Source organism: Microcaecilia unicolor, chromosome 9 (assembly GCF_901765095.1).
Source record: "Microcaecilia unicolor chromosome 9, aMicUni1.1, whole genome shotgun sequence".
In the NCBI taxonomy this organism is placed as follows: domain Eukaryota; kingdom Metazoa; phylum Chordata; class Amphibia; order Gymnophiona; family Siphonopidae; genus Microcaecilia; species Microcaecilia unicolor.
The window spans coordinates 136,815,079-136,837,980 of NC_044039.1; the positions used below are offsets into that span (position 1 = coordinate 136,815,079).

General features: G+C 43.9%; 1 protein-coding gene across 3 annotated transcripts in view; it reads right to left on the bottom strand.

The window, feature by feature from the left end:
- DPF3 (double PHD fingers 3) overlaps positions 1 to 12,183 on the bottom strand; it is a 433,848-nt gene extending 421,665 nt beyond the window's left edge. For all 3 annotated transcript variants that reach the window (XM_030214247.1, XM_030214251.1, XM_030214250.1), the window contains exon 1: positions 12,110 to 12,183. The gene's annotated coding sequence lies outside the window, so the exon portion shown is untranslated. The remainder of the gene's footprint in view (positions 1 to 12,109) is intronic.
- Between the last annotated feature and the right edge of the window lie 10,719 nt (positions 12,184 to 22,902).

Below are 22,902 nucleotides of genomic sequence, written 5' to 3' on the forward strand. Positions count from 1 at the left end.
GCTCAGTACTGACCACAGGAGGCAGCCCAGCTACCTCCCGTGGTCTGAATATCGGGCCCCAGGTTTTTAGACCCTTTCAAATGTAGTTATTTAAGCCCAATATTCAGTGGCACATCCAGATAAATTCAGCATTCCCCCTCTCTCACCCCCCACCCTCCATTCCCCCTCTCTCACCCCCCACCCTCCATTTACCTCAAAAGTCCTTTCTCCATACACAGCCCGGCTGTTTCCCACTGAGAGGAACCTTCTCTGCGCCACGGTCTACCCCTTTCTGACATAACTTCTTGCTTCCACAAGGGTGGGCAGCGGCAGAGAGAAGGTTCTGGTCAGCGGCAGACAGTCAGGGCCTTGTATAGAGAAAGGACTTTTGAGGTAAATGGGAGGGTGTGGGGGATGAGAGAAGGGGAGGGGAGGTGGTATTGAGAGAGAGGGAGTGCTAGACCTAGAGACAAAGAGGGGGGTGAGAGATGTGGGACCCAGGGGCAGAGGGAGAGGGATATGGGACTCAGGGGCAGATGGGCCCAGGACCCTCTTATTGCCCAAGTACCTAGATCCCTGTCAGTTCACTCCTGATGAATATACAGGAGGTGAAACAGTGCATGCAAAGCCATCTTATGTATACGCATAGTTGACACCCTGCAAACTTGAATGTCTGGGTGTGTCCTGAGGACTGGGTTGCCACATGGGGTAAAAAATACTCACAATATGCTGCTTCCCACCTCAGAGCCAACCAATCAAGGCATTGATACATAAGAACTGCCTTAGCTTTGTACCACAAGGGAGCAGCACAACACACTGCTAATTTATAAAGAGAACAGCAATATAGCGTTAAAACTCTGAATATAGCACCCTATGAATACAGAAGATTTCTTGTGTAACAGCGTAGAGACTGTGCAGGAATCAATACGACGCTGGAGAAATTAAAACACATCTTTTGAAAACGTAGAGTCCAATACTACAATGTATGTTATCAAAAATGGGTATAAATTGTTGCTAGAAAATTAGTTTTAAAAAAAGCCACAGCAACCCTCCCAGCCAAAACATCTTCCTGCTGAGATGGTTTAATACTAGAGGCACAATGAGATGCAAGAACTGTGACATTAACACTTGGACCTCCTGTGATTTGAAAGTTACATCTAGACATCCAAAGTGAAGCCATCTCTCTGGACTGCCCATCTAGGCAGCTGTCTAACATTAGACATCTGTAAGATACAACAGCGACGCAGAACAAGAGGCAAATGAAAATCTTTCATGTGTCAACAGCTGTTTCAGGCACCGACTTATTTCCAGGCATTGCAGTTTTGTGTCTAATGCAGGGGTTCTCAATCCAGTCCTCGGGACACACCTAGCCAGTCTGGTTTTCAGGGGTCCTTTTACTAAGGTGCGCTGAAAAATGGCTTGCGGTAGTGTAGGCACAGGTTTTGGGCGCACATTGATCCATTTCTCAGCGCACCTGTAAAAAACACCTTTTTAAAAACTTTTTGCCGAAAATGGACATGCAACAAAATCAAAATTGCCGGGCGTCCATTTTGGGTCTGTGACCTTACCACCAGCCATTGACCTAGCGGTAAAGTCTGTAAAGGGGGGGGGGGCGGTCCGCTTCCTCCTCTTGGGTGGAGCCAGCAAGCCTGCAGGGCTCCCAGGGTTCCAGGACAGAATGCTGCTGATACTGGGACTCAGGGCCAAAGTATTTTATTATCAAGGCAATTTCATACCAAAAATCATAATTATATTCTTCAAAACAAAAAGTACAGCCCTCTTAATATAGTCTTCAAAAGAAAAAAAAAGGTACAGTCCAGGTCCCAAAATCCCTCAGCAAACGCTCAGGTCTTCTATTAGGGCATTAGCTTTCCCTTCCCCCTCCTTCAGAAGGGTTTAGTAAGAGTTCAACACACTTCCAATATAGCACAACAGTTCAGAACAAATCTTCATGGACAGTCTTTGCACATCAAACCAATACCACAAATCACCTGCCTTTTCACAGCACAGAGGCAACCCTGTAAGGAGCAGGGTTGGCAGTTTCTCCCACCTCTCAGCACCACGCCTGGTGTGGCCTCCTCCACTGCCTTCAAGTGCTGGGCAGGGCAACCTTTGAATTCTCCCACTCCATAGTAGCTGGCTCCTCTCCCTTAGGCAGCTCTAGTGGCAGGCTACTTCCTTCCTCCACATACTCCATGGAATCTCTCTCTCCATTCGTCTCTCCTCTCTCCTGGTGACTGAGAGCCTCCAAGAAATCTGCTCTCCCCTTCTCACAGCTTGGGGGAATTATATACTGATGGTGAAGCCAGGGAAACTGAGCTTCATCCTTCCCTCTCCCTCTAGTGGGGAAGGGAGTAACAGGCTCACCCTGCCTCGAGCCATTGCTCCACCTGCTGGGACTGGGAATCCATTCCATTTCTTTAGGACTACTCTCTTCTCTCATTCTTGCAATGACTTCTGGGACCTGTAGTTCTGGGCTCAACTGCTTCACTGGGGAATCTCTGGGGCTTGCCTTGTCACAAGTTTCATGCGGTAACGACCTACGCGCATCAAATGCCACTTGGAACGTGTCCGAAAATAAAAATTATTTTTCGGCATATCGGATGCGCGCCAAAAGTGAAATTACTGCAAGAGAACGCAGTAGCTGGGCAGTAACTCCATTCTGGAGCGTGTTGGGCACGTGTAGATGCTTACGTGGCTTAGTAAAAGGGCCACTCAGTATACCCACAATGAATATGCATGAGATAAACCTGCATACAATGGAGATAGATTTGCATGCCCTATCTCATGCATATTCATTGTGGATATCCTGAAAACCTGACTGGCTAGGTGTGTCCTAAGGACTGAGCTGAGAACCTCTGGTCTAATGCAAAGATGCTTCATAAGCCTGACCGCCTTCTGGTAAAAATGTCAGTAAAAAAGGTTAACAGTCAGGTATACAGACACTCAAAGAGAGAGCAGCTCACTGCGATACTCCAGTATGAATGCAGTGCAATATAGACATGACTAACACAGAGACAGAGAATACAAGGCTGTGCAAGTTAACTCCTGTTCCAGGGCCAGAAACCTTAGTTATCTTCCTTCTTTCACAACTAGGTGTCCTCTTTGCTTAGCCCACACCTTCCTGAATTCTGCTTCCGCCAGTTTGCCGTGCAGTGTATCCAGCACCCTTTCCACCCTGATTCCTAGCTCTATCCCCTTATCACTTACAGCAATGAGAAAGTTCCACAGAGGAAGAGAATGCACCACTGGCAGGTCGAGGTCTGATAGGATGAGTTCTGCTTAATTGCTTGAGAAAGGAGACTCATTTTTATTTCAATCACTGTACTAGTATAATATTAGCTAATTACCAAAATGATAAGGACAGCATTCTCACTGGAAAGCAAAGCAGTAGACAGCTACAGGCCCTGTGATGTAGGCCTACATCCAGGAAGGGAAATGTCACAGTTCACAAAGCATTAACAACCTAATACTATTCACACACCCAGCCAAAAAGACCTTCATCTTGTCTACAAGACTGTTTGCACTCTCTTCCCAGCAGAAATGGGACCCTGGCGTCTTATCAAACCCAACAAGTACTCACAGCACATCAGCAGAATAGTCCCAAACCGTGTTGTGGTTACTTAGCAATGGGTAACCTTGAAGACTCCAGAGATAACAGAGCCAAAAGTACATTTCCAGGATAAGAGGTTATGAAATCAAACTGCAAAATATAAAATAAACACAGGCACTATTTCCAGTTCATACTGTGAAACCTTCAGAATACCACATGGTTACTCTAGGAAGTGCTTTTTCTTCACTAGCCTCACTACCAAAGGCAAGAGACTAGGTGTTCACGCATCAAATCGGCAGAGCAGGGGTCAAACCAAGTCACAAGTTTGATCACCTTGGCTGTATGTGAGCGAGTTCTGGATACACCACAAAGCCTTATGAACTCCAGAAGGAAGCTCTTTGGCACAATGTAAGTAACACAGTGAGCGTTAGTAAATTTGAGAGAGTGAGAGCAGACTCCATATACCCTGGCTTAGGAGTGAGGTCCATCACTGTCACGGTATGTGCAAAAATAACCCATTTCGAAACGTTGCCCCCCCATCAGTGTAAAAGGCACAATTCGACATCGCTAGCGGTCTATTCAGCAGTGGCTTAGTTAGTCCCAGGAAAAGGAACAGCCACAAAGGGGCACTGGAAGATTTGTATGGTGAGGCCTGCCCACTATATGTCAGTTCTACAGAACTAGGTTTAACTAGGGCTCTTAAGTGATGCATTTCATAACCGAGTTAATGATTACAGCTATGTGAAGGATCCCCCAATCATCTCCCTCCAAAACTAAACATAATATTTCAGCTGTAATCTAGATGCCTGGTTGGGTTTTCTATTCCTTCTCTTCATCTTTAACAAAGTACACTAAAACGCCAGATATTCAAATCATTGATGCAGGCCTGATCCCTGAAGGGTACCAAAGAGAGCTCATTAAAAGCAATCGCCATGCATCATTGAGCCAGCGCACCCTCACATGCCAAAGGCTGGACACTACAGGGTGAACCAGAGGGGGGTGGAGGAAGAAGGGAACACTTACCCTAGATCCTCAGTACATCCAACTAACTTAGAGTAGTGTAAAGGCAGACCCTGAAGGAAACTGCATCAATTACTTTAGATTCATTACCACTGCTATGTCTCTGCCAATTTCACTTGTCTCTCAAACAGGTGGGGTTCTGTGGACTTCCCCGCATTTCCTGGAAGCTAAAATGGGCAACAGTTGAGTTGTTGTGGAACACACACATAGAAATACAAAGGTCTTCCTTTTTCAGATTTGCAGTTTTACAAACAGGCAAGAAGAAAACCAGCACAGACACTAAGCTATGTGGATCTAAAAGGATCTCCTGCAATTTATCAGATGCAGATAAGGCTAAAGAGGGAAAGGATTTCTGGCCTTTATGAAAGATAAAGTCTGGGGGGGAAATGGTTTTCTTTAGGTTTTTTTTCTTTTTTTTACATTTTTTTAAATATATTTTTTTTAAATTTTAAATGTTTACTCAAAAAAAGTGTTAAAGTCATCCAGAGACCGTCTTCAATCTTAGTTGTAATGCCTGTTTGCAGTCTAGCCACAACACTATTTTTTAACTTCTAAAGAAGTAACAGGGAGACGGCAGGTCAACGCGGAGGTCATCTGCTACTTCAAAATCATAAGATGGTTTGAACACCCACCAGTGATTGGGAATGAGAAAGCTGCCAGCAGTCTCAGTGGGAAGCCAGGATTTCCAACATGTCAGCAAGGTACAAAGCAGAGAATCAGAGCTCAATGAGAGAACAAGTGAGCAGAGCCAAACTGAGAGACACAGCAAAGTATACAAGAGGGGCAAACTGTAATAGTGTAGGTAGATGAGGAAAGTAAAACAATGAAGGGAAAAATTAAATAGGAGCACAAAATATTGTAAGAAATTCTCACCAGTTAGTCCATTAACCATTTAATATTAGCTGTCAGGCCACAGCTGAAGGCACGAGACCTGCTGCAGCTCACTAAAGAGCTTCTTCCCTGCTGGTTGTGTGGCTCCTGTGCCCATTCCTACACTGCCCAGCCCAAAAGGGCAAAGCAAGATAGGTTTAATGCCTTCAGCCTTATACAAACAGCTGTTTCAAATTTCTGTAGTTTGCAAGCTTACCCCTCCCCCCTTTTACAAAGCCACACTAGCAGTTGCCGGTGCGGTAATGCCGACACAGCCTGTTCAAAAATGAATGGGCTGCGTCGGCATTGCGACGCAGCTTTGTAAAAGGAGGGGTAACTTTTTATGGGATATTTACATGTTTAAAATCAAACAAAAAGGTAGAGTCATACTATCTGCACTGCAGAAGTCAGCATGTGCATCTCAGCAATATTTGGCACCATGAGCCCAACCGGCCAGTCTGACAATTCAGACATTCCTGATACATATGGCCAAGCTGCATGGCCAACATGCAGTCATGGAAATCATTTGAACTGGCCCTTAAATGTTTTGCATAAGCAGAAAGTGAGGGAAACTTTTAGAACACTGCTAGGTCATTGGATATTTGGCTGCCTGGTTTGCTTTGAATGGCTCAAGATTGAGAATTCCAGAGGCCCAACAGTGAGTAGACTACCTCTATTCGGAGCTTTTTCCAAAAGTGAGAAACCTCTTGAAAAACTGAAGAATAAAAGTGACTGACTTCCAAATGGTCGGGTGTGTCTTTTATTTTTTTTTTAACTTACAAACAAATGAGGATGCGTCCAGATTTGTTTCTGATTTGATAGCTTCTTCCTGCTCCTTTCTACTTCAGCTCAGAGCCAGACCTAGGATTTGGCACCATGAACCTTCATTCTCAATAAGCCAAGGAGTTTTCCTCTGTCATATCCCCCATCCCCCCCACACTTCAGATCTAGTCTGACCATTGCAGTGACAGTTTTGGCAAATCCATCAGTCCTGGCCCCTAAATCCAGCCAGTAGGTGTCACTCTTGAGAAATGACCAAGACTTCCTCCTGGGGGCTGTGAACATGCCTCTTGCACATCTCCAGCTTTGGCCAAACCAACCAGGGACCTTCCATATGGAATGTACAGAACCAGCACCGAGCCACCAGGCCAGCCCCTAATGTCTTCTTTTAAGTCAGTCTAGTGAACCAACAGTTTCTTGGATTTTATTAAGAGCTAAAGGGTTTTTCAACTCGCCAGATCTAAGCGCTCACAGTAACACAGGACTGAATGATGCAGCAGTGGGAAGTAGCTCAGTCAAAGTGTCAGTTGCATTAGGATCCAATCTGTTGGGCAATATCAGCCTCTTATGATCGAGACCATATGAAAGGATGTAAGGTTGAGGTTATCATCAGAAGAGTTCCTTCTCAACCTTTTAGTTGATGTTGAGAATCTCTGTGATAGATAGGGGCTGGGGGAAGAGGTTTAATTCTATCTCCTGACCACACTGAAGCCATTTGGATCTAAGCCAAAACTAAAAAGATTAAACTTCTAATTAAAAAATAAAGTTATACAATAATATAAATTGTATTAAGAGTCTGATTCATCAAGATCATGTCCAATAGAATAGTAATATTCACTCCCAGTCCCGCAGGGCTCCCAGTGGGTCGAGTTTTCAGGATATCCCTCATGAATATGTATAAGAAAGATGTGTATGCAAATCTCTGTCACATATACTCATTAGGGATATCCTAATACCGAACCCACTGGTGGCTCTCAAAGACTGAGAGTGAACACCACTGTAATAAAATCTTAGTAAACCAACCCCTAAAAGTTAACTTATGTCTCTCTTTCATACTACATTTGTACATTTTATGGAAATTGAATGAATTTATAATTCTCTCATAAAAAAAGCAGGCAGTATGAAAAGAGCAGGTCTCTTAAAGAAACACTTCAACAGGGCTTTAATATTTACTTAAATCCTTGGACTTCACTCCCGGGTCTCAATGGCCACCAACAGGTAAAGATTTCAAGATATCTAATAAATATGCATGAGAGATTTGATTACAATGGAGTTGGTAGGCATGCAGGTCTGTCTCATGTATATTCATTAGGAATCCCTATCCATCTTCAAATCTTTACTCAAAGCCCACCTCTTCAATGTCGCTTTCGACACCAAACCATTGTACCTCTACCCAAGAAATCTAGTCTGTCCCAATCTTTGATTGACTGCACTTTTTGTCCTTTATATTGTAAGCTCCTTTGAGCAGGGACTGTCCTTCTTTGTTTTTTGTACATCACTGCGTAACCCTGGTAGCGCTCTAGAAATGTTAAATAGTAATAATAGTAGTAGTAATATCCTGAAAACCTGACCTGTCTGCAGCCCTCAAGGACTGGGAGTAAAGACCAAAGACTTAAATAAAGCAAGGCATTCGAAGGGCAACATGATGAGATGCTGTGTAGGATGCCCAGTTTCACTCACCCACCCTTGGTGATGCAATAAGTCCCAGGGGACACAGAGGAGGCCTGCCTCCCTGTAAGGATGACCTCTGCTGTTCAACAAAGACACTGAAGTGTTTGGCTCCATGGAAGGCTTTTCAGATTTCAGTGAGTAAAGGGTCTGCATTGCAAGTATTTCAGGGTAGGAAGGACAGAAAATGAGGCTATTTTTAAAAATCCTATTTCTGTATTATGATTGGGTGCTAAGTGTTCTTCCCCCCTCCCCGCTTTGACACTCTGCAACCCAGAACTAGAGTGAAGATTCAAAAAGCCAGTGTTATACCTCTCTGCTAGGATCCAGCAGCGATCAGATATCAGAAGAGGGCAGATATCAGAAGAACCCAGTACATAAAAATTCCAGAATACCTTGGTAAACATTATTTTTCATCTAGAAAAAAAACATATAGCCCTACACGTCCAGAGCTAGGCACTAGTTCAAAAGTTCCCTTGACGTGTTCACTTTTCTGTTTCTCAACCCTGACATGGAATGAGATCCTTATAAATGAACATCTGACATAATGAAAGCATTGCATAAACTGAAAGATGGCATGAATTTGGAAACTGATCTGTTCAAAAGAATGCATTTTAGTTTATCGAACATCATATACTCACAACTCTTTAAAACCATATTAAAAGCGTATTTTACTTCAGTTGTGCAGGCAATGATGGTGAAAGTACACTAGAATTCCAAAATTTGCATTACAGATCTCAGAGAAAACCCTGCCTTGCATTCAAGGACACCCTCAAGGTGTATGGAAGTGGTTAGATGAGGTGTGGAGAAAAGTCTTGAAACTAAGACAATTTATTGAAACTTTCTAGACAGTGAAGAGCAGTTATTAGGACAGTTATTGGTAGTATAACTAAGTACTACTGTAATTTTAGCAGTTAGCACTGTCAGTGGCTAACAGTGACATGACAGTAATCACTAGTGTACATGTGGTTTAGGAAGGGTGTACGAGGATTTCATTGATCAGTTAAAGGAGTGCGGAGACCAAAAAAGGTTACAAACTCCTACTCAAGTACAACCAGGTAGATTTCAATAGTTGAGAAGACCCAGCCTTGGACAGGGTCAGATGGATGCAGCTCTGCCACCTCGCTGCCCAAACAGTGAAAAACAAATGAACACAAATAGCAACGGAAAGGAATAAGAGAAGAAAGGTCAGTGTCCAACTGCAAGCTTCACCTGCACCATGTATGGTCAAGGATTGGTCTTATAGAACATCAATAGCCATATAAACAGTCAAAGGGAGCTGCTGAAAAGTCATATAGGGCAATTCTATAAGTCGGTACCTAGAGGTATGTGCCACTTCGGCATGTCAAAGGCACCACTGATTCACAGTTAAGCACCTATGTGCACTAAGCATTATTCTATAAGGGAGCACATAAGTGCCACAGCGCCTAATTGCAAGGAGGGTGTGCACATGGACAGGTCATGAGCAGGTTTCCCAGTTATGCAAGCAGTATATAGAATATTAAAAATTGTACACAACGCTTGGTGCTCTTAGGTGTGCCAGCTTATGCCTACCATTGACATAGTGTAAGAGGGCACACCTAAACATGGGCATTCCAATACCCACATACGGTAGTAGAATCTTAAGAACAGCAGAAGCATTGCCATACTGCTTCCAACAGTGGCCAATCCAAGTACCTGGCAGAAACCCAACTAGTAGCAACACTCCATCCTTGCTACCAATCCCAGGGCAAGCAGTGGCTTCCCCATGTGTCTATGGACTTTTCCTCCAGGAACTTGTGCCAAAATGCCATTATAGAATCGCTGCTATGTACACAGCAGTGAGGCCCCTAAACTGAGGTGCCAATTTGTAGAATTGCCACAATAATGGTAGAAGGGAAGAGTCCATCATCATCATCAATTTTGCTTACTGAGGATACACAATATTGCATTACTCACTCTGTAAAGGGGAACCTTTGTGTGATTAAAAATGTTAAAATGGGTCTCTGTGTTAGGCTGGTGTAACAAATATGACAAAGGCAGGTGGCACCTTCTAGACTAACCAAATTATTGAGGCAGGAGCTTTCCAGGACTCTTGGTCCCCCAAAGCTCCACCATCAATAAATTAGTTAATCTAGAAGGTGCCATCTGCCTCTGTCATTTTTGTGTGGCTGGTTTCTGCATGGGGCGTTAGTGAGTGGCTTACAAAAAATGCTAATATCAGTCAACTCCCTCCCTACTGTCAGGAAGGACAAATGACATGGCCCTCTTTTACAATCGCCTGGCTTAAGGCAAATTAACTCTTTGCACACGAGTCATTTTCTTCATCAACAACTTTCAGCATTTGATAAGACATAACAAGGACGGCACCAAATGGCCAGTCATGGCACGAGTTTTTCCCATATTGTGTTTACATTGAAATCAATGGCACGTTTGCTCTTTATGGCTGACGGGGAACGTCGGTATCCAAACACTTCACCAACTTGCTGATCTGAAATCTTAAAGCCAAACCCCCCAAATCATAATAGCGGACAGATCCCATCGAGTAAAATTGTTCTCCTTTAAACCTTCTCTACCTCCAGGCTCTCTTCACCAACACAAGCATGTAAAGTGCCACCGCACGCTGCCTGACAAATACGAATCTTATTTTTAGTAAGCTCCCATGTTTATCTGTACTTTTTCCAAAAAGCTAAACCAGCTGTGGTGCTCCTCTCTGCAGTCTTCTTCCTCTCATTCACCCTCCGTTTTATAAATATTTCCATGCTTGTGATGGAAAGCAGAACCTTCCACGATATGAAAAGAAAAAAAAATGCACTATATCATTAGCAAATACCAATAAAGCCAAAAACATGTCCCTTGCCTGCAGTCAGGCTGCTAGTCTAATCCTGTACTGAGAGGTATGCTTATATTTTGGCTCCGTTGCAAACCAATAAAGCCCCATTTTTATTTTTGTAAGTCGAAATGTTAGCCTCTGATAAGATAACCTAGTATAAACATCCAACATAAGGTGATCGTGACTCACTTCCAGCTACATATTTCCACCTCCACAGCTATCAAATACAATCCAACAAAATGATGTTTCATCTGACCAGGGTTAGCCATAATCGGACTGCTCTGTCTATCATAAAGCAGCCCGAAAATATCCAATTCAAATCTCGAACTGTATCTCTTTAAAAACTTGCGCTACTTTCATATACACCAACCAAAACAAAACAGAAGAAAATAGGAAATGAGCATACAGAAACTCCGAGCAGAAATAAAGTACAGAAAGAGCTGCATCTCGATTCTCGCTGTTCTACTGGGCACTGCAACTTCGATTCGTTCATTGGGGGTATAAAAAAGGTACCGCAGACCAGAAAGAAAACCCGTGGCCCGCCCCTCATTAACGCAATCAGCCGCTGCATCTCTTGATCCTCTCTATCTAGAAGCCAAATCCCCCCACCCGCCCCAAAAAGTGCACCTCATATCACTCTCCGGACACGAAAGAAAAGCGGTCAGCTTTCACTTCCACCCGAAAGACAAAAACCCAATCGCTCCCGCGCACAACATACAGGTTCAAGCCTAAATGAAGGGACACTAGACAGTGGCAGCACGGAAATGATTGCAACCAGAAAAAAAAACACACACACACACACTATAATTATTCTGCCAAAAATAAATGCATAAGAGCCAGTTCCGGAGTGTGGTCCACCAGGCTTCCCCAGGAGAATTCATGTGGTTGTTTATTTTCGGCTGTCACTTATCGGCGGAGCAGAGGACAGAAACTGAAAGAAGCACTGAGAGCTCGCAAAAAAAAAAAAACCCTGATCACGCACATTGCACAAAACAACCCACTTAAGAGTAAGGGTCCCGCATCACTAACGGATCCCTTACATGTGCTGCCATAGAAGATCCTGTTTTAACTTTCTTCGGTACGCCTGAACTCTCCGGCAAGTGTACAGACCCAGAACTCGAGCCCCCGAACCATCCGCCAGCACCTCCCACCCGCTGCGATCGGAGCCGCCCGTCGATCCCCCAAGTAACCAGCCGAGAAGAAAAACTATGGGCATTAAACCTAAAGAAACAATTTCTGCAACTTGCGCGTCCCTCCAAAGTGCAGATCATGCCTTCCGCCTAGAGAGGCAGGGGGGGGAAAGCCAGATAGCTGCAGCTCCGGCTTTCAGGGCTGCACAGACCGGTGCCTGGCAATGCAGCGGGTGGAAAGGCGCCTTTTTCATATTTAAACACGCGCAATCTGTACATTTTTTTATTCTTACTTACGTTTTGAGGGGGTTGTGAATGACAGTCGCCATTTTGCTACAATGTAACAGAATATTGTCTGCCTCAGAGTTCTGAAGGTTCGCTTGAGGCATGTGCCAGCCAATCAGAGCGTAAACTACCGGTCCGCCGCCCAATCGCAGTGACAGTGCAAGGGTTGGGCGGGGTCTAGGCTGGTAGTAATTAGGGAGCTGTCAAAGCCCAGAGGTCACTCCCGTTTGTGGAGCTGGAAGATTAGAGAGTAAGTCTTAAAGGTGCAGTGCTGAGCCGTCAGCCCTAAGCCAAACCGGATCTGACTTTTGGCTGATCGTCGCGCTCACCCACTAAGCAACGTACCGTCTTTAGATTAAATAAGAAACCAAACCACGAGGGAAGAAAACGGCTCATGCGCTGTCTTCTTTCGTTCCTCTGTCTCATGTCCAAAGAGCAAGCCGCCTTATTCTTTGACAAAAAACTGGACGCCAGCCATTTCATCAAAGGAAATAAATTGCGTGTGACCTGACATTTGCTGCTGCGTAGGAATCTAATGCACTTTCCCATATTTTCTTTATCTTCAGCTACCTTCCCCAGGACTCCTTGGAACTCCTGCCAACAACCAGTGCAACCCCCACTACTTCCCCTCCTACATCCCCTGGAATTTATCAGTGTCAGCCATTATCCTGCAGCCACTACAATAGTTACATAATGGAGAATGGTCAAAAACAGACTCCTGGACTATTTTTGTTTATACTCTCTAAGTCTAAAGAGTGACTTGTTAAGTCTAGTATCTTTTTGAGGCCCAACTACATTATCTTGAGATCTGGGTATGCAAAGGGCCTGGACAAAAATCTTTACACTTAAGGTGCCTTTTGATAATGATTAACTAGGATTATGTGGCTGAATGTTAGGCCTATTGAATATATAGAAACTAGTATGAGTTATGAGGTAAGAATTTTTTAATAACTTAACAATCAACTTTGAGTCAGAAGGAATTAAAAGTTACATTTCATCATCAGAGTATGGAAGATGACAATATCCAGTCCGATAAAGTAACTTTTAAAGCATCTCCTTGCTATAACTTGTTTCCATCTTAGCCTTCAAAATAGCATGAAAAGGGGAGCTTTAGGAACATTTTATTCAAATTTTTCCAGAAAGTTGCAATGGTATGCCACTTTTGTCTGGCAATTCTTTTACAAACCACCAGAAAAGCAATGAAACCCAAAACAGTTCATGCTAAGATTTTTTTTTTTGCTTCAATATATTATAAAACAGAACAAACAGATGCTTATCACCTTGAACAACTTTCCCCATAGATTCTTAGGGGCCCTTTTACTATGCTGCTATCATCAGTGCGTGTTTTGGACACTTGCTGAGACAGTGAAACATGGGACCATCTTGGGCTTAAACTATACACTAAATAGACAGTAAAGTCAAGAGTTGGAAGCACGCCGTTGTGGTGCTGAGACACTCTAAATTGGAATCCGCATTTATGTATGATAGCGCGACTGGCAGCACCATCATATCATACACAAAGATTCAGCGTGAGAACTTCCTGAATTTGAATCGCATTTGGACTGTGTAGTTTTGTATGACAACAGTGATAGATGTGGAAATGATTCTGACAGCTGTACTTCTATCAGAAGCAGCAACTATTAGTCGCATGTTCTGAATCTAGGGCCCTGATGGCGAACCTATGACACGCGTGTCAGCACTGACACGTGTACCATTTTCGCTAACACGTGGCGGATTTCTGCATTTCCTTGATTGGTCCAGGTTTCTCGACAAATCCGCCCCGCACTCCCCGACAGAATCCTCCGATGAGCACGCGAATCCCTCACCTTCTTAACTCCTCTGCTCTGATGCATGTGCGATGGCGACGCAGGCAGGCTAGAGGCAGCATCTGTGCTTGTGCGCTTGCCAGCCAGCGCCTGCCTGCTCAGCATCAGCTGGTGATAATCCTGCACGCTTCACGCAGGCGCAGTGGCTTACTTCTACTGTCTGCAGCCTGCCACCTTCTCTTCAGCCGCTGCCATAATAATCGCAAGTCGACGAGCGCACGAGGCTGCAGCGGGACGGTCTGGTCTCTGTCTTGTGACTCTTCTCTTGTTGTGCCCTGCCTGCCCCTTGCTTAGCCGCCGCCATAACAGTGAGGTAAGATTCTTAAGAATGGACTCCCATGATAAATTGTTTGGGATAAATTTAAGTAATATAACAGCAGGTTATGCCATGATAAATATCGCGAAATTATGGTTTTTTTCTCAAAGTGACACACCACCCAAGTTATGCTCGGTTTTTTGGCGAATTTTGACACACCAAGCTCAAAAGGTTGCCCATCACTGATCTAGGGTGTTGTGAACAATCTATGGGACATTTGTAATTGCAGGTTCACAGTTTTGATCTGCATATAGTAGTGTACTTCAAAGTAACGTGTATACTCTTCTATAGAAACTTCAACAAATTTGCAACAAAACACTGTAGAAATGTACTTGTCTGCTGCTTAAGAGTAAAACTAACATAAGGAGGAAAAGACCTCAAAGCAGCCCCAGTGCTACAGTGACATTATCACTGGCCAAAAACCTCTTTCAAATGAGTACTTTTATTTTCCTTTTTCTTGTTTGTTATCTTTTTCCTTTCTCAAAAAAACACCCAATAATCAATAATGCCAAAAAATATTTAGAAATGGCCACTTAGCCTCCTCGACAAATCTGGCCAATTCACTCCCAGTCTCGTTACTCCCGACAGTGACCCGTTTCGCCCTCCGGCTTTCTCAAGGGAGAACGGGGAGCTGAGCATACTGTGAACTGAATGCAAGGAAGAAGACAAAACACCTTGGTGAGCTCCCCGTTCTCCCTTGAGAAAGCCAGAGGGCGAAACGGGTCCCCGTCGGGAGTAACGAGACTGGGAGTGAAGTGGCCGGATTTGTTGAGGAAGCTAAGTGGCCATTTCTATATATTTTTTTTAGTGTTATTGATTGTTGGGTGTTTTTTTTAAGCAAAGGAAAAAGATAACAAAAAAAAAAGAAAGAAGAAAATAGTGTATACATTTATTGCAGTGTGAATGAAGCAGAGTGAGTAATATTGCAAATTTAGAGTTTGTGCAATAAAGGTATATTTTATATTTAGTAGAACTCTCATCCACTCTCTCATTACCTCTCACCTTGACTACTGCAACCTACTCCTCACTGGCCTCCCACTTAACCATCTATCCCCCCTTCGAACCGTTCAGAACTCTGCTGCGAGTCTTATCTTCCGCCTAGACCGATATGCTCATATCACCCCTCTCCTCAAGTCACTTCACTGGCTTCCGATCAGGTACCGCATACAGTTCAAGCTTCTCCTACTAACCTACAAATGCACTCAATCTGCAGCCCCTCACTGCCTCTCTACCCTCATCTCCCATTATGCTCCTACCTGTAACCTCCGCTCACAGGACAAATCCCTCCTCTCAGTACCCTTCTCCACCACCGCCAACTCCAGACTCCGCCCTTTCTGCCTCGCCTCACCCTATGCTTGGAATAAACTCCCTGAGCCCATAGGCCAAGCCCCCTCCCTACCCATCTTCAAATCCTTGCTCAAAGCCCACCTCTTCAATGTCGCTTTCAGCACCTAACCATTGTACCTCTATCCAGGAAATCTAGACTGCCTCAATCTTGATTGACTGCACTTTTTGTCCTTTAGATTGTAAGCTCCTTTGAGCAGGGACTGTCCTTCTTTGTTAATTGTACAGCGCTGCGCAACCCTGGTAGCTCCTTAGAAATGTTAAATAGTAGTAGTAGTAGTAGTTACTATTGATATTTTAATTTATTAGAGTGTAACAATATTGAAATTTCGTGATACCCAGAGTAATTGACTCTGTCTAACTCCTTGAGTAGACTCCTCTCCTCTCAGTCATATAGTGCACATCATATCACATGTGTAACAGTTCTCTGATTGGATGAGCTGGGCAGACAAAGACTGCTGGCATGAAGTGTGCACGTGGACAGTGGGTCTACTAGGATCACTGTAACCAGATGGTAATTCTCATTAGCTGGGCACAGGAAGGCCTGTGCAGAAGGTATAATGAAGCTCCTGGCCTTGGTGATGATCCTCCTGATCAGAACTGGTACTGCTGACGCCTAACAAAAAAAAAATCAGCAATTGATATACCGCAAGTGATACCTGAGGTGACTATGTGGTTTATGGTCAGCAAAGATGATCATATACCAGTGTCAGTGTAAATCTCACTTTGTAGGTTTTGCCCCAGAGAGGGAAAAGACAGAATTCCATTGCTGTAGGAAGTCTTGTAACAGCCATAACAGTATTGTCCTAAAAATGGTTCCTGGCCTAGTCAGAATTTGGCTCATAGGCCTCAGTTAGGCAGTGCAGACCTTATTCATACAAACAAGTATAGGCAGTATATCCCAGTACAGATCTACTATTAGTAATCTTTAATCTATCATTAAAATCTTCCATAATATCTGAAATTGGAAAGTAGCCAATGTAATGCCAGTTTTTAAAAAGGGTTACAGAGGTGATCCAGGAAACGATAGACTAGTAAGCCTGACATCAATGCTGGGCAAGGTGACAGAAACAAAATTAACATAGATAAACGTAATTTCATGGGGGAAAATCAACAAGGATTTAGCCAAGGGAAATCTTTCCTCACCAATCTGCTACATTTTTTTGAAGGTGTGAATAAGCATGTGGATAAAGGAAAACCACTATATTTTCAGAAAACTTTTGACAAAGTTCTCATGAGAGACTTTTGTTGTAGATTGGAAACTGGTTAAAAGATAGAAAACTGAGAGTAGAGTTAAATAGACAATTCTCTCAGTGGAAAATAGTGAAGAACCACAGAGTTCTGTACTGGGGGGTGCATGAAAGAGCCTCCCGGTGGATATGGTGGAGATGAAGACTGTATCTGAATTCACGAGAACATGGGACAAACACAAGGATATCTAAGGGAAAGGCAGAGATAATAGATGATACGGATGAACAGACTAGATAGACCATATGAGGGTCAATATTCAGCCAACAAGATGCGCGTTTTGATGACCACAACTGCCGTTATTCCCAAATACTCAATGCCAGGCCATATCTGGGCTTCGGCATTAAATATCCGGTTCATGTGGAGCCAGCTAACGATATTCAGAAGTTAAGCAGCTATGGGTTACTACATAAAATAAGACTGTGTTTTATATGGTCCCATTGATCTAGGTTCCTGCCCGGTTAAGTGCTGAATATCGGCACTTAACCAGCTAACTGCTGACTCCACCTCTGGAATATCCCCAAAACAACTAGTTTTCACTTATGTGCTAACCATTAATTTTCAGTAGCAATGACCGGTTAAATGCCGCTGAAAATTAGCAGCCCTGAACAAGCAATTTAACTGGTCAACGGCCTCTTCGGCATCAGACATCCCTCCAAAACTTTATAACAGAGCTCAAAACGTTTCTTTTCTCTGATGCATATTCTTAATATCTCCATAGCAGAATTAGAAAAGGTACAGAGAATGGGATGTAGCTCAAGGTGAGTTACATTGAGATACACTGGCTATTTCTCTGTACCAGGAGGGCTCACAATCTAAGTTTGTACCTGAGGCAACGGAGGGTTAAGTGACTTACCCAAGATCACAAGGAGCACTAGTGGAACTTGAAATGGCCACCTCTGGATGTCAAAAGCAGTGCTCTAACCACTAGACCACTCCTCCACTACCCTTTAAAAAAATACAAAGATGGGGGGATATGCCTTGGTTACAAAAAGGCGAAAATATTTTACTACTCAATGCCCAGTTAAGCTCTGGAACTTGTTGCAAGAGGATGTTGTAAAAGCAGTTAATGTAGTTCTATTAAAAAAAATTGGGGGGGGGGGGGGGGGGGACAAGAAAAACAATTATTAAGGTAGACCTAGGGAAAGCCATTACTTATCCCTGGGTTAGGTAGCATGGAGTCTTCCTTCTTTTGGGGCATTCTACCAGTATCCTGCTTGACCACTTTTTACAAGCAGAATACTGAGCTAGAAGGGCTTTTGACCTGACCCAGTATGGCATGTCTTATGTCATGCTGTGATCCTCTTTCCCTTCACCCTTTGGATTTAATCCTTTGCATAACAATTCTCCTCCTCCCTCCAAGTGATCCTTCTCCCCTTCATTCCCAGACATGAGAGCAGTATTCATCTGTTCCTCTTCCAGCTTCAATCTGACCCAGCAGGGAACTCTGTGCCTTGACTTCAGCACATAATGCTGCTCTCCTCCTGTTGGTGAGAGGAGGGGCGGAGAGGAAAATTGCACCAATGGAGATGGGGTGGGAAAGGATGGAGAGGGTCCAAAGTACAGAACAAAGTCCAAAATACAGCAAAAAGCACCAGGAACCTTCAAAAATGGGACACAGTTCCTTTTATTAGGAGGTAAATTGACAAGGCTGACCCAACACGGGCCGTGTTTCGGCACACAGCGCCTGCTTCAGGGGTCCAATGTGTTCTAATATGATATGAATACTGTGTGCAAACAAACGTCTTCAAAAAAATGAAGCTGACAAATTCCATCCACTTGAAAAAGTGGTTAATCTGCACTTTCAGAGCAAAAACCGTCCCTTCGTAATTGAGTCGGGGAACAACTGTGTCCCGTTTTTGAAGTCTCCTGGTGCTTTTTGCTGTATTGTGGGAAAGGATGAAACCAGGAGAGAAGAGGGAGAGAGGGGTTTTGTACGCAGCCAGTAACACCTCTGATTACAGTGCTGATCTTAGCATCACTGCTACCAGCAGGAAGAGAAAGGAATCCCACCAGCTCTCTAAAACACATTTTTACAAAATGAAGTCCTTTGGTCTGTGCTCCTTGAGTTTTCCATTACCAACTGTTGTGAAGAGAAAATGAGTACATATGATAGCAGAGCAGAGATCTGTTCTTTAAAACTTTTTAATTCTCAAACTCTCCATAAATGTTTTTAGTTCATGAAAAAAAGTACTGTATGCTGACATTTTGGCATACTGATGAAATAACAACAGAATATGAGCACAAACTACATGCATAAGCATTTGTAGTGTTTTTATGGGGAAAAATGGCAGCCGGGACTGGTATCAGGTCTTCTCAGTTTGATCTGGAACAAAATGTTATTATTCATGGAATCGGTGCAATTTTTATAGTGCATTGTCCTCCATAGCCAGGCCTTTAATGGAAGAAGTAACTAAGGGATCCTTTTACTAAGGTGCACTGAAAAATGGCTTGTGGTAGAGTAGGCCCAGGCTTTGGCCGCGCTCTGATCCATTTTTCAGCGCGCCTGTAAAAAAGGCCTTTTTAAAATTTTTGCTGAAAATGGACGTGCAGCAAAATCAAAATTGCCACGTGTCCATTTTGGGTCTGAGACCTTACTGCCAGCCATTGACCTAGCAGTAAAGACTCACATGGTAATCAGGCGGTAATGACCTATGCGCGTCAAGTGCCACTTTGCTTGCGTCCAATACGCACGTCTGAAAAATTTATTTTCGGGTGCGCATATCGGACGCCCACCAAAAATGAAATTACCGCAAGAGCCACGCGGTAACTGTGCTTTAACTACATTTTGGCATGCGTTAGGTGCACTGGTCTGTAGCGTTGCCGCCACGTTGCCTGCCCTGCTCTCTCTTCCCCTCACGTCGGGCACACTCCTTTTAGTGAAATTGAGCATGCTCAGTTTCACTAAAAGGAGTGTGCCGGACATTAAGGGAAGAGAGAGCAGGGCAGGCAATGCGGCAGCACCGGAGACCAGCGCTGGACAAAGTCTTCAGCTGGTGAGGGTTGTGAAACCCCATCAGCCAAGGTATTTGCGGTGGTGGTGGGCGGTGAGGAGGCAGCGACCAAATTGTGCCCCCTCACCTTGGGCTCTGGCTACGCCCCTGGGGTCTATTCTATATTGGGTGCCCGGGTTCTGTTATAGAATACTAGTGTAACCCAGTATCATCACACCTAGCATTTATATCATGTTATTGCCCTGGCATACGTGCAAACGTCTACCCCTGGATTCTGTATAGCGCGACTTACATTGCGTTCGCAAATCCAGTCGTATTCTGGATTTGTGTATGCAGTTTAATCAGTTAATAAGTCAATCAGTGCTGATAATTGCCACTTAACAAGCAATTATTGACACTAATTGGCATTAATTAGAATTTATACGCAGAACTGTCTAAGCGTATTCTATAACACGATGCGTGTAAATTCTAAGGCACAGAGTTGAAAAAGGTGCATGGGTGTGGAATGGGAGGGTCATGGGTGTTTCTAAAATTTATGCGCATTGTTATAGAATGCGCGCGGTCTGTGCCTGATTTAGGTTTCGGCATTTGCACCTAATTTTACTTAGCGTAAATGCCCTTGACTATATTTTGTTATGCAGACAGGAGTTTGGCATATTCCATAAACCATGCAGAAATTTGGGCTTATTCTATAAAGTACACCTAAATTTCCTTTTGGCGCCAATTTTTTAGGCATCTTATATAGAATCTAGTCTGTAATGTGGCTGGAAGACGTGTAACTTACAGTATTCTGTAATTTGCACATGTAAATGGCAGCCGCACCCATGTGTTCACTCCTCCTTGCATTTTATGCACAATGTAAATTAGGGCATGCTGTTACCTGCTAGGACTTTACAGGAAATTGTCATTTATGCGCATATGTGCTGGTATGCCATTAAGTGATCGCATCTAGCCACATACTTGTATATACATCTCGTTATCCTAATACTCTTTAAAGGAAAGTATTGCCTGCTTTCCTTAGTAGACACCCTCAAGATGCCTAAATCTAGGTGTCTGTGTATAGAATTGTTCTCCATGGGATAATTCTATAATGGAGTGTCTACGTTTTAGAAACCTACAGTCGGTGATGGCCCTACCATTAGGCCAAATGAGGCGGGGACCTGAGGCAGCACTCTCCTCTTCCCCACGTTTACCTTCTTTTTTTAATTTCAGCCTATGAGAGGCAAGCTGACTAAGTCCCGTGGTCGGCGCTAAGCCCGGATATTCAATGCTGGGCCGTTTACTAAGTCTTACTAGCGACTGCCTCGCAGCAATGCCGACACAGCCCATTCACTTTGCACAGCAGCCACTAGTGCGGCTTAATAAACAGGGGGCGTAAATTTGGAAAGTAGGGTAAAGAAACATTAGCAGTGGTGAATATCTAAAAATAAAAACAATAAGATACTTGGTTGGAGCTAGCAGCAGACCCCCTCTTCAAGTTTCTGGTCTTGTGTTCTGGGTGTAGAATCTGAATTTATCCAGATCTTTCAAAGGTTACACAGGAAAGTTGCTAAGCTTTTTTGACAATGCATCAGGAAACTGCGGATTGGGTGCATTTTTCTGTGTTGTAATAATTATGCAAATGTATAGATAAATATGTGGAAATCAGTAATGCTTTCTGTCCCTTGAGCAGCTGTGCCTTTTTCATGATGCCAAGAAACTGTTGGGTACCTCCGGGATTGGTGGTAAGGGCTGAATGCTAATCATTTACCTGGGCCTATTCTTCATTTTTCACTTTTTTATTTTTCCCCTGGCTTTCTTATCTCCTTCCGCCCTGTATAGGGGGACTAATGTAGTCATTTGACAACAGATGATTTTCCTGGATAGGTTTTGTTTTTTTCTCCTATTGACGGTATTTGTTTCTTTGTTTTCTGGCTGTTTTTTTTTTTTTTGAACGAGTATTTACTTTTGTAACTTGTTATTTGAAAATGCATAGATAAATATTATTTTAAAGTTGTGGTCAATAACCTAAAAGAAAATCAGCACTGATCAGCAAGTATAAAAAAGGTATGTATTTTTTAAAAAGGTCAGAACTGTAAGCATAAAATAAACAATTAAGAATTATAGTTATCACCATAGGCTACCATAAAAATGTGGGTTGTTTTTACTGCTAACATGCTATTTTAGTTCAGGCCCCATTTTAATAACTGGGATTAACAGTAGTAATAGCACATCTTAACGGTAGTCCACATTGATAAATTTCCCCCTTAATTAAGGAAAGAAGAAATATTTATAGAAATTGAAATCACTGCTTTATGTAATACTAGTAAAAAAGGCCCATTTAGGTATGAAATGAAATGGGCGCTAGCAAGGTTATCCCTCTCGCCCTCCCTCCCTCCCTCGCTCTCTCCCTCTGTCCCCTCCAAGTCCCACGGCCCCCTTTCTTCCCTTCCGATTTCCAGGCCCTCCCTCCCTCCCTCCCTCTCTCTCCCTCCCTCCCTCCCTCTCTCTCCTTCCCTCTGTCCCTCCCCCGAGTTCCAGTCCCCCCTCCTCGCTGTCTCACAGACACGTCCTTTTGATGCCTCCACCTGCGGCCCTCCCCGACACTGGCCCCACCCATCCCCCTACATGCATGTCGCCCCCCCTCCAAAATCACCAACCCCCCTCTGCTACCCTCCCCTCCCCCCCCCCTCTTACCGGTGTCCCGGCGGCAGCAGTGAAGAGCCTCGCGAGTCTGCTGCCTTCCTTTCTCTTCGCTCTCATCGCTGACTCTGGTCCCGCCCTCATTTCCTGTTTCCGCAAGGGCAGGACCAGAGTCAGAGCTGAGAGCGAAGAGAAGGGAATGCAGCAGAATCGCAAGGCTCTTCACTGCTGCCGCCGGGATCCCGGTAAGAGGGGGGGAAGGGAGGGTAGCAGAAGGAGGTTGGCGATTTTGGAGGGGGGTGACATGCACGTAGGGACGTCTCTGCCTACTCCCGCTGTTCTTCAACGCACATCTCTCACTGGGATCGTAACCCCCTGCTGACGTCAGGCAAGCAGGGTTCTACTGCTGGCCAGTGACATCAGCAGGTGGTTACGATCCCAGTGAGACACATTAGAACGTTCACATAGCAAATTATTATATTAGAAAAGTAAGCC